Source organism: Siphateles boraxobius, unplaced genomic scaffold, assembly GCF_051911475.1.
Source record: "Siphateles boraxobius isolate OS27281-9 unplaced genomic scaffold, OSU_SipBor_1 65, whole genome shotgun sequence".
Taxonomy (NCBI): Eukaryota; Metazoa; Chordata; class Actinopteri; order Cypriniformes; family Leuciscidae; genus Siphateles; species Siphateles boraxobius.
Genome location: NW_027509192.1, coordinates 1,603,407 through 1,620,408, shown reverse-complemented (window position 1 = coordinate 1,620,408; position 17,002 = coordinate 1,603,407). Strand labels below are relative to the sequence as shown.

At 37.5% G+C, this 17,002-nt stretch overlaps 1 protein-coding gene across 2 annotated transcripts in view; it reads left to right on the top strand.

Annotated features, from left to right (window-relative positions):
- The first annotated feature begins 2,055 nt into the window (after positions 1–2,055).
- The window catches only part of shisal1b (shisa like 1b), a 46,888-nt gene continuing 31,941 nt past the window's right edge, over positions 2,056–17,002 (top strand). Inside the window, exon 1 of one of the 2 annotated variants that reach the window (XM_077210125.1) lies at positions 2,056–2,491. The gene's annotated coding sequence lies outside the window, so the exon portion shown is untranslated. The remainder of the gene's footprint in view (positions 2,492–17,002) is intronic. The other variant, XM_077210124.1, reaches the window with a different exon arrangement.

Genomic DNA, 17,002 nt, shown 5'->3' with positions numbered 1-17,002 from the left:
CTGTCCTGAAAAACAACAAGAGAACTCTGTTCAGAAGACTCATAAACCTCAGATCGCCTCGAAACGTCTACTTCGTCTATACACTCTTCAAAATAAATGTTCCTTGTAGGTTTTGGGAAAGAATCATACACAACTCAAGAAAAAAAATGGGTTCTTGAGCAGGTTATATGCAGCTTTGGAGAATAAAATGTTCTTGATGTTCTATTAAATCATTGGAACTTTAAAGGTTCTACTGGAACCTTCGTTTGTAACCTTTGACCTTGTATTTAAATTCGAAATATCACTCAAATGTAAACAACAAATAAGCTTTTTACATTATGAAACTAGAACATATCTAGTTTATAACCGTTTACCTTAGTTTCCAAACTGAAAGTTATTTAATGCACGTTGTTGTGCTTCTATATTGATTTTTTGCTGGTATTTCATGGCAAATTCCAATATTTCCGTGATTACAGCTTCAAACTTCGGCATTTCAGAAGTTTCAAAAGAAACGCTCATGATGACCTAAATTTCTTTATTTCCCGTGGCAGGCGTAAGCTGTCCTCGAGTGACTGCTTTTTGCTTTGAGAGCTCATTTTGTGCTATTCTCTCGCTCAGGAATAAATGTTTAAGCAAGTTTAAGGACTTGGGTTTGTAAACAGCATCTTTCCTCGCGGCTCTGACGCTACACCTGTGATTTACAACCCAGGCGGGCTCTTCCGGCGGGTCACAGCTGAATTAATGTGCAGGAGATTGTTTACCAGAAGTGACAGTTGTTCCTCGACTACACCGGCCCTGGTGTCCTTTCATCGTGAGGGTGTGTGTTTACTGACAGTACCATATGCTCCTGCGTTCGCGGATTTAATACTGTTTTGTGGGCAGATGTGTGTGTGAGAGAGCGAACCTTGTAGCAATTCAGAGCCGCTGAAAGTGTTTAATGTGACACTACAGAGGGATTTTATTTAATCATAACTATATTAGTAGCAAAAAAGATCCCCGTCACACACACACACACACACACACACAATGACACTCAGGGCATGAGAGTAATTCAGTCATTAATTCTGGATGAAATCCTTTGACAGTCAAACCTACTATCGTTCGTGTGTGTGTGTGTGTGTGTGTGTGTGTGTGTGTGTGTGTGTGTGTGTGTGTGTGTGTGTGTGTGTGTGTGTGTGTGTGTGGTCCTGGTCCTGGTAAACTGTACATAATGGGGACAAAGTGTGTTTAAATTTATATTTTTGAACTTTAACAATTGAGGACCTTACAGTTACATTAGATAAAAAATATCAAACAGTCCGGGTCTAAAATGAAATACATATAATAATAAAATAAAAAATATAAAAATAAATGATAATATATTATAATACAAAAAATGTATAAACATATTTCCTGTGTAATATAATATAATATAATATAATACAATATAATAAACAATTAAAAAAAAAATTGGTCCATTTATAAGCTTTTAAACTAATGAGGTCCTTACAATTGCATTAGATTAAATAATCAAATCTATTAAATAGAAGATCAGATATAAATGAAAAGAGTGAAATAAGAAATCATATTTTGTTAAATTAAAAATAAAATGAAGCTTTTTTTTACAATTAAGACTAAAACTAAAGGATGCTTTTAAAATATTAAATCACTACATCAAATTAAATTATTAATAATAAAAAAGTAGTGTATTATGGTTACAAATTGAGAATAATAGAGTTACATTCTCAAAAAGGTCAAACACGGATGCACTGTATTGAGAAATGTGGAAATCATTCATATATAATTAAATATACATCAAATAATAATTTATTACTTGTTTTTCGTGTTTTTGATGCAACGTGTGACCTGGACATGTTTTTGTGAGATTTACCAGTTTCTTCAATACTAGATCTATTGTTTTATCTTTCCAAACATCCTCCTGAGAAACATTTAGCTTAAAAAGCAGTCGTATAATGGCAAAATAATGACACTTGCTTTATCTAATGTACAGCGACATTCAGTTACTCGTTTGTCCACATTTTTTGGGGAGGCACTGCATGCCTGCACACACACACACACACACACACACACACACACACACACACACACACACACACACACACACACACACACACACACTCACACAATTCTCCTCACACAACCTCCTCCTCTCTTTCTCTCTCTCATTGAGAGCTTTACCTTCCCCTCCCTCCTTTCTCACATTGTTCTCTCTCTCTCTCTCTCTCTCTCTCTCTCTCTCTCTCTCTCTCTCTCTCTCTGTCTCTCTCTCCAGTTGGAGCTCCTGGATTCACTGGTGAGGTCTTCAGCTTCGGCTCTTCTCTGGTTTTTGACGGACACATCCAGGACCCCTGCGGGATCAGGATGAACTCCACATTAACGGCCACCCAGCGTGCTGAAAAAGAGTTTGAGGAGCAACAAAAGACAAACTGACACCGACAGAAAAGAGCAAGAGCGCCAGGAGGAGGACAGAAGGGATTTCTTTCTCAGGGATTCCCCTCGCAGGGAAACGGAGGTGAGTGGCGACTGCTGTTTCTGATAAAGAAGGAAAGCACTAGTATTTCCCACATGTGGGGGACGGATCGCTGCGTTTAATCCTGTAGAGAATGAGGAGAGATGCCGGACTTCAGGTGGACTCCGTTACCAGGCGTCTTTCTTTCCACTTTTTGATTAAGACTATGTGATCTGATGAGAGAACAGGCGCACATAAGTGTGTTAATGCCGAAAAGCAGAGATTTTGGTCTGTTTTCTAAAAATGTCTAATTACTAAAAAGTAATATAGAATTATCATGATCTGTTGGGTGGTAATTTGAAGGTTCTTACATATTACTATGGTAATAGCATGATTTGGATACAATAGCATGGAAATACCTCCGTGAGAAAAAAAACTGTAGCAGTACCATGGTAAGGTGATGGCATTAGATGTTATGGTACTTTATGTATGATATTTACAGAGTAACTAATAGTGCTTTTTTTGTAAGTGCATGTTTTTAGATGTGGTATCATGATAATACCATGGTTTTCGGGGCATATTATCCATGTTTGTTTTGATACAGTGCCATGTAAAAAGTACTGCGTTTGTACCATGGTACGTCAGATGGTAATACAACGCAACTTTGAAATGTAATGTGATAGTAAAATGCATGTACCATGATATTTGCATGATATTTCAAGGTACCTCCAAGAATACCATGGTAGCAACATGGTAATATTTGGTTCTTTTTTACATGGTGTTATGGTAATAGCATTGTTTTGGACATTACCGTGATCTTATTTCCACGTTATATGAATATGATAAATGATAATCATTTAACACCATAAAAAAACACCTTTAAACACTGTAATATATATATATATATATATATATATATATATATATATATATATATATATACACACATTTACGTAGTTTTTATTTTTACGTTAATATTAGATTGTCAAAATAATGTTTTTTTTTACAAAAATTTAAATAATAGATATAGAATAAAATATAAAAATGGGGGGAAAAAAATGTCCTTTGGACTATTTTTTTGCCAGTAACAGCACTTTTTTGTTTTCTCAGAGAACCATACGTACTAACAGGAATATGGTAATCTTTATAAAGGTTCCTGGTATTACCATCTGATACCACCAATGTACCATGGTACCACCACAGTAAAAGGTTGCCCTTCCGTCAAATCACTGGAGATGTTTTGAAGCTTAAAGGTGTTTCAGAATTACACTCAGCTGGCAGCAGAGTGAAGCTGGTAACTTAGAAACAGGCATGTCTGAGTGCTCACACACACACACACACACACACACACACACACACACACACACACACACACACACACACACACACACACACACACACAGGGGAGATGGGGGCGGTGGGTGTCTTCCATGGAAATAAAAGCAGAATCCATGTGTTCCAACACGATGGTGTGTGAAAAATGGTAATGATGGTCTCTACACTGAGAAGTGTGTGTGTGTGTGTGTGTGTGTGTGTGTGTGTGTGTGTGTGTGTGTGTGTGTGTGTGTGTGTGTGTGTGTGTGTGTGTGTGTGTGTGTGTTTGCTTGCATGTGCAAATGTGCATTAAAAATCAGAAGGACACAGTGTATTATCAGAATAAATCGTGTTCCTGAGTGAAACTGTGCAATCAGTCCATGAGAGCTTGAGTTCATTACTACTCAAAGCCTGAGGTTTGCTCGTTCCTGAAGAACCTCATTCAGACAGAAACGGTTTGATGAATAATTAATCATATATTAGAGCGTTTACATCAATAAAAGATTACAACAGGCCGAAAACAAACATCATAGTACTCCGATGATACCGCCTGCCCAAAAAATGATCCATAAACCTACCAGGAATGAATGCACACTCTCTGTGTGTGTGTGTGTGTGTGTGTGTGTGTGTGTGTGTGTGTGTGTGTGTGTGTGTGTGTGTGTGTGTGTGTGTGTGTGTGTGTGTGTGTGTGTGTGTGTGTGTGTGTGTGTGTGTGTGTGTGTGTGTGTGTGTGTGTGTGTGTGTGACATAGAGAGAGAGAGAGAGAGAGAGAGAGAGAGAGAGAGAGAGAGAGAGAGAGAGAGAGAATGTCAATCTGGAATAGTTGTTTTCTCCGAAAAAAAATTTGTGATGTAATTAGTGCCAAAGTTTTCATCAACTTCTCAGCATGAGTCTGGTGTGCTGATGGACGGCAATTTATTGGCTTTTAATTAAGAACAAAACAACACAGTGGGAATCCCAAAACACACACACACACACACACACACACACACACACAACACACACACACTGATAGATTCAGAGCACACATGCCTCGTAAATACACAGGTAATAGTTGCCATTGCTATCATTGTGCCAAATTAAATCAAATTCTCATCCGTCACAAATACTTAAACCTTTTCCATGTTTTCCATGTTTCAAGCATAACGCATCACGAAAGACAACAATATACTGAAATAGTGTATTCAGAAGTACAATACTTTAATTGAATTTAAATGGAATTACGTTTTGCATTAGAAACAATTAGACAATTCTGTCATTGCTCACCCTTATGTCATTCCAAACCTGTGGAAAATATAACAAAATATAGTTTGCCAGCATCTGGATTATTATCTAGTAATAGACCTACCATATTAGTCTATCAGAGCAAGATAAGGGTAAAGTCCGTTCTCTAAAAGCTTAAAAAAAGATGAAGTGTACATATGCACACAAAAGGATCATACCTCTTCCTTCAGCTAAGCTGCTGTCCATCAGATGCTTTTATCATCTAAAGTGACTTACAGGACACTAAGTGCAGGGGCGATCCCTATAGAGATGTTAAGAGTTAAGAGCTTTGAAGTGAGAGAAACTGTCGATTAACTCACCTCTACCTGAGGACAAACACTATTCAAGTCTCTTTAATGGTGCTTTGCACCACTTTAGGTCCAGCAAATAACCTTCTTCTAACCAAGAAGCATTTTTCACAGTAGGACTCCATAGACCAGCTATAGTGCTTCTGTAGCCCCGTCCCTTTCCAGCGCTGTTCTCATTGTGTTCGGGCCTCCGGTCTGTATTTCCACCGCATGAAGGCATGATCTTTCGGATTTATGAATGAACCGCTCCTTTTAAAATCTTCCAGGAATACTGACATTTGTCATTATGTCTGCTTCAATCATTACAGTGCTCATGATAACTTTCATTAACTCTACATTAAGTAAATCCACTTAAAATACCAGCTAAATATTCTTCGACAGCGATGCCATAGAAATATACAGAGATACCGCAAAAAAAAGTTCAAGCACATAATTTTAAAGATGGCTGCGAGTGTGTTTCTCTGCCGCATGTCTAAATGAATATATATATATATATATATATATATATATACACAAACAAAAAAAACACAATATTAAAAAATGTAACAATATTGCATATCTATAAATATATTTGATTTGTTTTGCATTATTTTTTATTTGGTTCTATAACCAAATGTTATACTGCGTTTTTATATATTTTTTTGTAGTATATTGCTGTAATAAAAAATAACTATTACAAAAACCCACTACATATAAGTATTACTATAAGTAATATAATTAATGCAAAATATGTAAAATAAATTTTAAAAAAGCATAATATTTAATTTATTTTATATAATGTTTCTGTTATAAAAATGTACATTGTAAGTAGTCAGTCTACAGATAGATATAGTAGTATCTTGCTACAAAAAAAACATACAAAACTGTCTTGCTACAAGTAACATGCTACAAAAATTACTAATATATTTTATATAAAATGTATTACATATTACTCTCTAAACATACTAGAAAAGGATAATATATTTGATTTGCTTCTGCAAAAATGTAAGTGAAACAATACAAAATATGTACATTTTTAGTACTGAAACATAATACAAAAAATGGTTTAAGAAAAATGAATAACAACTCCCAGTCAGATAAACATATAATGAGCCAAAATCATAGGAGTTCAATCATCTCTGCCAAACTTAAAAATGCAGAGCTGAATTGATGACATCATCAAGGACCTAATAGAATGTTCCGTTCCATTTAGAACCCACAGCTTTGGCTCTAATAGCAAGAGATAATAAATAACAAACACACACACACACACACACATACAGAAGCCTGTCTCTCAGACACCAGTCAACACTCCAGCCAATCAAAACAGTCGCACAACATCATCATTCAGAATCACTGAACGATCGCATTTCCAGTCTAAACAGACCTTCTGGAGTCAAATGTTTTCCACAGAGAGAGAGAGAGAGAGAGAGAGAGAGAGAAAAAAGTGCTATTGTTGATTAGTAAAAATGAGAGGATTTTAGTTGGAGTGTCATCAACATTTCAGTATGACTCTCCAGACTGACATCTGTCTCGACCTTCAGTGCCAGCGCCTATTATAATTCATGAATCATTAATGAAGCACAAAACCCCCTGAAGTTCTTCATCCTGAATATGCATTAGAAAACCATTAGAAGCCATTCACATCATCCTGATTTGAGCTGTCATGTTTTTCTCCTCCGTGAGGGAACACAGGCCTCTTAAACAATCAGCATCCATTATGTAGCGGTCCACAGCTAATGCTGAGATGGTTTTCAGATCAGATATCCTGGCTCCTGGTGAATGTCACATTATCTTGATTACCGGATACAGAAACACATTCTCAGCTGCACAATCCAGCCAGGAAATTGATTCGCATCAACATTTCAGCGCCATCATCTCATTGTTTCCTGTAACTTCTAAAAGCGAGAAGCTCCGTTTTAATGGCTGTTTGTCTTGACCACTTATCAGTCGGCTTCCTACTGAAAGCATTATTGATGCATTATGGGAAATGTTTCTCTAATAGTCAACCAAGGCAAGACCTTTAATTACGGCGTTGCATCTAATTGTTTCCTCTCTGATGGGCGGTGACGGACAACACAAAGACCTCAGAGCAGTTTATCATCAGAACCACGGCTAGAAACATATTATTATCCTCCAGCAGACCTGAGTTCAGAGAGAGAGCAGATTCAGTGGGAACCTGTCAAGGCCCATGTCATTAAAGGAATATTCTGGGTCAGGGCATTTCACAGGCTCTTTAAAGGCAGAAATGTGAAGTTTGTGCTCTTGTTAAAAGACTTGCATGGATTTTTTGGTTGTTTGTTTTTGCTCATACTTCGAGTTAGTGATTTAAACAAACATGAACCCTAAGCATAAAACCTCAGTGCTAAATTTGTACCACAACATTTGGGCTACGAATACGAAAAAATACCACAAATAATAGCTGAAAATCAGTCTTTCACTGAAGTAAGGGCCATAAATATGGCCAAAATAGTCAAATGTTCCCTCTATGCCGCGCACAAAGAATCAAATGCCGCGCAGAGGACAGACGCAACATGTGTGGGGAAATCCAGTTGATTGTAGTTTAAATGGATAGTTCACCCAAAAATGAAAATTCTGTCAGTAATTACTCACCCTCATGTTGTTCAACCCCGTAAGACCTTCGTTCATCTTCAGAACACGAATTAAGATATTTTTGATTAAATCTGAGAGCTGGATCACTCCTCCATAGGCTTCTAAGGGATTGAAACTTGCCAGCCCCAAAAAGTTATTAAAGACATCGTTAAAATAGTCCAAGTGGTCAAACCATCTTAAAATAGTCAAACCATCTTAAGTTTATCAAGCGACGAGAATACAGAATACGTGTGACGTACAACACAGAAACACTACGCTGTTACACTAGTGAACTGACTCGAGGCCCACAGAGAAAAGTCGTTATTTTTGCGCACAAAAAGTATTCTCGTCGCTTGATAATCTTAAGATTGAGCCACTGTAGTCACTTGGACCATTTTAACGATGTCTTTAATAACTTTTCGGGGAACAAGTTTCAATCCCTTAGAAGCCTATGGAGGAGTGATCCAGCTCTCAGATTTAATCAAAAATATATTAATTTGTGTTCCGAAGATGAACGAAGGTCTTACGGGGTTGAACAACATGAGGGAGAGTAAATACTGACAGAATTAAAATTTTTGGGTGAACTATCCCTTCAAGTGAGAATTAATTGCAGTGCTCTGATCAACCGCTATAGAGTTGGTATCGCTATAGAGAAAAAAAACGGTCAATCCAGTTCCCTTTCGAGAGGTCTCTCGTATTGCGCAAGTAGCTTACGCTATGGGAAAAACTCCTTTTCTCGAGAATATTGAAGCCAAATTTTTTGCAGCTGCACAGCAGACACTAAGCCGAGGGTATAGAGCGGTCATTGGCTGTGCAGCAACTGCACGAACCTATGGCGAGGCGGCTCATGCACCCGAACCAATCAGGTCGCTTTGCGCCCTGGTGCGTCATAGCCCGTCAGAATGGGCGTGGCTTATAGCTATATAAGGCTCCATTCTCCACCATACAACCAGGTTAAATCGACTGAATCTACAGACACACCTGTGTGCAAACTTAAAATCAATTGCATACATTAATTTAAATAGTTTTACTTTTGTGTGTGTGTGTGTGGGTTTCAGGGATTTTTAGATCACTATAAAAGAGTTCACATATTCACTTTTCTTGGAAATATTTAGCTATTAGATCTATTTAAATGCTTCAGTTTGATGCTTCATATTTTAATAATATAATATGAAAACAAATTGAAGCATTTAAACTGATATATTATATCACTTCAAATTCTTCAATTCGTTTTTTTACATTATATTAGGCCTATATTTTATTAAATTAAAGAATTTATCTCACAAGGGTATTGTTTAGGGCTTCTTGCCTTTAAATAGTTTAAAAAACCCCAGCTAAAGAAAATTTTGGAAATTCATAAGAAATAAACAATCATTTAACTTAGATGGTTTAATGCTACCTGTAGCCAATAATTGACTGTACAAAACACTTTATGGTTTTCCCAAACCATCTCAGTGTAACAACTTATTTTTTTTCATACTATATTATATTATTTTAAATAATTGAATTGTCCTGCAGAAGATTTTGTAAATTATTTTTTATAGTATTTCTTGGTAAAGACAGCTAACAGCATTGTAAAAAAAAACTTAAGTAACCTAAAATGTGCTTCATTTAGAGACTTAACTACTTGTTTTCAAAAATAGGATTTAGTACCAATAAGTTACATCAAGGGTCAAATAAAATAGAAATGGCACATTCAAGTTAAAAGTTACAACTGCATGTTGAAAATATTGTGTTTACGTATGCTGTAAAGGTCAGGTATAAAGACCGTTTTTGCTCAGGTGGCGGAAAATGTCCACAAACAGAGAAAAGTTTTGCTCAGCAAGAAAATAAATTAGAGGGAACACTTCACCTTTATTTATATAGCGTTTTTTTTACAATACAGATTGTTTCAAAGCAGCTTTACAGACATAACAGGAAAATAATGCAACAAAGTTTGTTTTTTTACAAACTTTGTATTTTTAAAGGTTATTAATTTAGTTCATTTATAGCCGCTCTGGAGAAAACCGTCATGTCATAGTCTGGCTTAGTTCAGTTCTCATATAATGGTGTCAATGCAGGACACCATTCATTAAATATGAATTAAGTTAAATTACATATCACAGAGAATTGTGGAGAGATCTTTTGATCACCTATAGGAACCACCCAGAACACCCTTGAAACTACCAAGTAAATGCTTAGCAACCACCAAAACATTCTTCAAACCACCTAGTAGCAGCCTAGCAACCACCTTAACACCTTAGAAACCAGCAGAACACCCAAAACACCATACAAACCACAAGAATATCCAACAAACCAACCAGAACATCATAGAAACCACCTAGTAATGGCTTAGCAATCACCAGAATATTATACAAACTAACAAGTAACAGTCAGGTAACCACCCTAGAAACCCCTAAATAACCACTACCAATAAGCCACCTCATAATGGCATACTTGAACCACTTAGTAATTGCCTGACAACCACCAGAAAACCCTAGAAACTAATAAGTAATTGCCTGACAAGCACCAGAACACCATAGAAACTAATAAGTAATTGCCTGACAACCACCAGAACACCATAGAAACCAATAAGTAATTGCCTGACAACCACCAGAACACCATAGAAACCAATAAGTAATGGCCTGACAACCACCAGAACACCATAGAAACCAATAAGTAATGGCCTGACAACCACCAGAACACCATAGAAAAAAACGTATCAACTGCCTAACAACCTCCAGGACACCCTAGAAACCACCTAGCAATGTGCTAACATCACCTCAGCACCTCTGTCTAACTGAATGATTCACTTTATACAATAATACACAACTTCATCATTGTTCAAAAACCATTCCCCCAAAAATGATATGTACATCCAGACACTTATACTCAAAAGTCTCTAAAAATAGCCACAATACATCTGGACTACTTTTATGGTATGGGTTAGCAAGTGGGTGCTATATTTTTAAAGAAAGAGAAGCTCTGACAGAAAGTCAAACATATTTGGAACAACATGAGAGTGAATACATTTTGGGGGCTAAAATATCCTTTTAATTTGGATTAAAATAGATTAAAGTACTTACGAAACAATTAGAGTGCAACTGTACCCTTGTTGGACTAATTAAAGCCATATTTAAGAATGAGAGAACAGTTTCTGTGGAAATAACAAAGAAATATCAACAAACGCACAACATGTGTGGTGCAGTTGTTCAAAACGCCCCAGACTTGATTAAAGATGCACAAATTCAATTTAAGAGTCGCACGCCATCTAATCTGTGTTCATTATACATAAACACTAAATTATTTTGACTCGCACATTCTGTTTCAAACCCCTCCATCACAAAGCCCTGCTCTCCAGAGCATCTCTGCTCAGTGATGGGTTCGTATCCCCGAGTCATTACTGAATTAGAGAGGGGAGATGAGGGTTTCACTATCACAAGCCTTGTTAACACAGGGTGAATAATCGGTTTTTAATGCTTAACCATTAATAGCTGTGAATCGCATGTACACACAAACACTGACCTAGCCGTTTATTTGCACATGCTCTTTTGTTAGTGGCTATACACTCTTCCATTGATGAATTACTGTTCCCATGACCATTAGAATAAAATTGTTTACTGGCAAATTTCTGTGGGTGTTAACATTAATTGTGCCAGGTAAAAGAGTTTAATAAATAAGACTAAACTTCTTACAAACCTAATTTACATAAAAATGGGGCATGTTTGTGCTAAAAAGAATGGCAAATTACATAATTTTACATGCTGTGCAGCAAAAACAAAAATAATGTAGCAAATAAATTACAGAAAACAAATAAGCATATAAATAAGTTAATAAGCAAAACAAGTAAACATTATTAAACAAGTAAATAAGCAAAATAAATTAGCACATAAATGAGTAAATAAGCAAAGTAAAAAAGTAAGTAAAAAAGTAAACAGTAAAAGGAAACAAATAAGCACATAAATAAGCAAATAATAAACAGCAAAATGCAAATAAACAGATAAATAAGTAAATAGGGAAAATAAATTAGCACATAAGCCAAATAAATAAGCATATAATTTACTAAACAGGCAAAATAAATAAACGATTAAATAAATAAGTAAATTAAGGAAATAAGCAAAATAAATAAAAAGTAGTGCAACAGTTGAATTTAATACAACAAAAGCTCTGTGCTAAATTTGACGCTAAATTACGTTCTAAGCATGCAAACATTTTTTATTAATATATGCAGATTTGAACAGATTCCAGAATGCACTAAATGAAAAATAAAGTAACATTGGCTTGCCATTTAATTCCAAGATAATTCTTCATAAAAGTTTCTTTTTTTCCTAAAAAAAGTGTTTGTTTTCTTTTTATAACGTTAAAGTGAAACTGTCAAGTCGAATCAATCCCACAGGGCCTGTCCAGCTGTGTGTCACTGGGTCACAGCTATTTAGAGCCGCAGTCAGGAAATACTGCAACTAAACAATCCAAACAAACAGAAGCGGACAAAACCGCAGCCGGGGGCAAAGCTACACGCAGTTTCAGATAAGGAGAGAGTGAGTCCATCATAACTGTGATCCCTTGAGCCTCTCTCGTTCGATTTTTGTGTGTGTGATAATGACTGTTAGATAGACTCGAAACTCGTCTGAATCCCCTGTTGAGACTAAAGCAGAACCACAGGTGCGCTGTTAAACTTAAACTGCTTTTAGTTGTAGAGCAAGACAATGTTCCAGATTTAGAGCGGATCGTTTTTTTAAAAATAGCATTTTACGAGTTCCGGCAAAGCATCTAGGTTCTAGAACATTCCTTAGGCCGTGTGTCCACCAAAGCGTTTTTTCACGCACCAGGCTTAAAATTCGAATTGTTTTCAATGGGAGTGCCGCGTTTTTTAAACGCCATGAGCGTTGAGGCGCTGAGCGTGTATTTAACGCTCAAGCGCTGAGCGCCCAGCGTTTTTTACTGGTCGCCGAGAGTTGAAAACTGTTCAACTTTGGGTAAAACGCTACGCTCATCACTGTCACTTTTTACCCAGCCGTCCAATCACAGTGGAGGAGGGGCGGGGCAAAAACCACACGACCAACTGTCAAAACATTCTTTATGTACAATGACGTCAACCAGCAGAGCTAACCGAACAAAATGGATGAAAAATACATTTTTAGTATGAAACAAAATGATCTGCGAAATCAGTTACAAGTAAACTGTGCTGCGGATATTCTGTATCATAGCAACGAATCGTCTCAACTGAAAAAACGCAGCGCTTTTCAACGCTCTCAAGCGCCCACAGCTAGGCTTTTTCAGCAGAGCTTCTAGCGTTTTCAGCCGGCTAAAAACGCTTTGGTGGACACACGGCTTACAATTGACCCTTCGCAGAGACCCGCCCCCCTTAGTTACTGTTGCTATGTCCGACAAGCTACGCCGCTCTCACGCACACACCATGTTCTCACGCGGTGAAAAATGCATCGCGGATCAGAGAGGAGACTGACAATACGCTGACCGACCAGGTTACTTTTCGGTTACTTTTGATATTAAACATATTAAACAAAGTCTCACCTTTCAAATTTGGTCATTTTTAAAAAGAAATTTAAACAATAAATACCGTTTTGTGGCTCTTTAATGTGTCGTGACAGATCGCTGTAGAGCCTCAGTTAAAGCTGCTCGTGAACCGATCATCTCTTCCTTCTAGTTTATTTATAGCATCAAATAAACATGAATGAACATAAGAAGGAATATTGTTTTAACCGCGGAAAGGCGTCAGTATATTCAGTTTTTCAAGTTCAAATCCTCCCATGTTAAACTACTAACTCTCCTGACTGCTTTGTCGGACAAAATGGCGGATGGCGAAGTATGATTGGTCAGATCACCTGTCAATCAAGCTCCCTGCGAAGGGTCAATTGCATCCTAGCCGGATTCAAACCACCCAGTAATGACCTGACAATCACCAGAACACCATAGAAACCACTTAGTAACGGCCATACATCCACCAGGACACAAACCACATATGGCGCTTTTCCATTACCAGAACCAGCTCAACTCAACTCGACTCGGTTTTCGCTCCGTTTTCCGTTACAGATAGTACTTCCACAATAGTACCTGGTCGTCATAGTGACACCACAGGAAACTGCCGTGACGTAATCTTCTACGCGACACACCCGCTACCCACACACACACAGGACAATGGAGGAAATCGAGTGTATGCTGTTTTTGATCCTCGGGATGTGGCTGTTTCTCACAGCAAGAAGACAAACGTTGTTTCAGGAGAGGCTGAGGGCAGCAAAACGAAACACTGCTGAAAAAAACAGCTCCGTCTGGCGCCTGCAATGATAACTCGGTGAATAGTGACGATTCTCTCTGACCAATCAGCAGTCTGCAGTGTTTTCACGTCACAGTTTAGTGTTGTCTCAGCTCGCCCAGAACCTTGCCGGAGGTGATACGAGAAAAAGTACCCCAAAGCAGGTACAGGTACAACTTTTACACAGTGGAAAACCAAACAAAGGCGAGTCGAGACGAGTCGAGCTGGTACTGTGTAGTGGAAAAGCACCATTAGTAATGGCCTAACAACCACCAGAACACCATAGAAACAACTTAGCAACAGCCTAACAACCACCATGACACCATAGAAACAACTTAGCAACAGCCTAACAACTACCATGACACCATAGAAACAACTTAGCAACAGCCTAAAAACTACCATGACACCATAGAAACAACTTAGCAACAGCCTAACAACTACCATGACACCAAACCACCTTGCAATGTGCTAAAATCAACTCAGCAGGCAAAGTGGACCACAATGTGTTTTTTTTTTCAGATATGCAGCTATAAAACTGTTTTGCAAGTATAAAACTCTGAAACTCTGAAAATAAATATCGTTTACCAGCCCCTGATAAGACGACGCATAAAATACGATGGAAACATTTACAGAATAAATCCCTTGATGCGCAACAAGAACTCAGGCGACGTTGCCTCAAAAAAGGATGTGATTAGATATCTGGACTAATCAGCAGACCAATCGCATCGCACAGCATCTCAAATGTTGGATTGATCTTTCTGAAATGCCTGAGCCAAAGTCTGTCTTCAGAATGATTTGGTTTAATTCCCTCAGATGCGTCTCACGTGATTGTGTTCACAGTGGCTTCCCTGACAGCAGCAACTTCCATTTTTGTTTCGGATATTTTCGGCCAATTTGCCAGGAAGTGACAATTTTGTTCTTTTGAACACATGCGATGGAAACGGTGCTTTATTCACAAATTATTTATGCGATATTCAAATTTTGTGCATAAGTTAAATTGCCAACGACTGTGGTTCTGAACATCGCTACTGAAAATGAAAATTTTAGCTGCGTGAGATTCTCCAGTTTTGTTGCTGCTGGAGTATTCGAAGGCTCCGCCCTCTTCTGGAAAGGGGGCGGGGAGCTGCAGCTCATTTGCATTTAAAGGGACACACACTAACAGGCGTGCTTTTGCTCATACCCAAATAGGGGAAAATTTGATAAGCTATAATAAATGATCTGTGGTGTATTTTGAGCTGAAACTTCACAGACACACTCTGGGCAAACCAGGCGCTTGTGAAAAGGGGCATATTAAATTAAATTCCCTTTAAATTATGTCTATTAACAAATTTAAAAAAAAAAACTGAATATAGAGTAGTCTTTGAGGCTAGAGATATTCTCACTAGCTAAAAGACATTTTCGGCTTCAAAACGCATGACTAATAGCATTGCAAAAGAAAGGTTCCTTATTCCAGAATGGCATTTTCACTTTGTAAATTGCAGGAGTTCTCCGGGTCTGGGTAGGGAACACAGAATCCTCTTACAGGAGCAGATAATAGCTTGCGTTTTCTCCCACAGTGAGCTCTGTCTGACTGGCTCTGGAGGAAGTGCAATACGATGCCGCTCCTGCATTATGTTGTGGTATAATTCTCTCTCGGATTCCTGGCATGTAATAAATTCCACCTATTAAACGCAGCTGGCTCTTGTTAGAAATCTCCCCACTATACGACTGCTTCCGTCACATAATGACAAAGAAGATTCTCTAGGTTTCATTCTAGAGATGGGGAGGCGTTCGAAATGCAAAGGGTGACGAAGGGAACAGGAAGCTCAAAGCAAAATGAAATTGTGCACTTCGTTTTATTGAAGTTGGATAGCAAACTTTGCGATCAACCTGTGGATGATATTGGTTGCTATTGGAAACCTCTCGCTCGGTCGCATGGGGAATAAATGTTGCAAAACAAGCCGCGCGGCGTACAATATGAGCCAGATATGCACACAAAAATATTGTTTCATAAGTCTCCAAATAAATAAAAAAAGGCAAATAAATAAATATGCAAATAAGCAAAAACTAAAATAATGCACAATCCCAATTAATCACATCCAAAATAAAAGTTTGTATTTACACAATATATGTGTGTGTGTGCTGTGCATAATTATTGTGTATATAAAAATACACATATGCATGTATATTTAAAAAATATTTTCATGTATATACTGTATATTTATACATAATTTGTATTATAATATTTTATAAATAACACCTTTTTCTTAAATGTATACATGTGTGTGTATATATATATATATATAATTAAGAACAGTACACACACATATATTATGCAAATACAAACTTTTATTTTGGATGCGATTAATCGTTACCCAGCACTATAAACTAAAACAAACATGCAGATAAATAAGCAAATATGCATATAAAAAAGTCAATTATTTTGCACTGAAATAGCACAAAAGTAGTGCAACTGTTTTTATATATGTGTATATATATATATATATACACACCTCTTCTCTCCTAAACACATACCCCCCCCCCCCCCCCCCCCCCCCCCCCCCACAAACACCCCGATGACACCAGACCCTGTCACTCAAAATGATTGACAGACAAAGAGCGCATCACAGCATGACTCTAAACAGCGTCCCACAGTCAGATTCCTCGGACAGACACACAGACAGCGGGGGAATCTCCGGATGCCTACTTCCAGTCGTTTTATGAATGTTATTCCATTTTAAAAACTTTAAGACATGCCAAGCACCAACAGCGAGTGAAAAATACCTCTGGTGAGTAAATAAAACTTACAGACCAATTGAATAGTCATGCACAGCCAGATTTCTGGTTGGAAGGTCAGACTTATTCTTGCCAAAAACCTCCTGAGGAAGT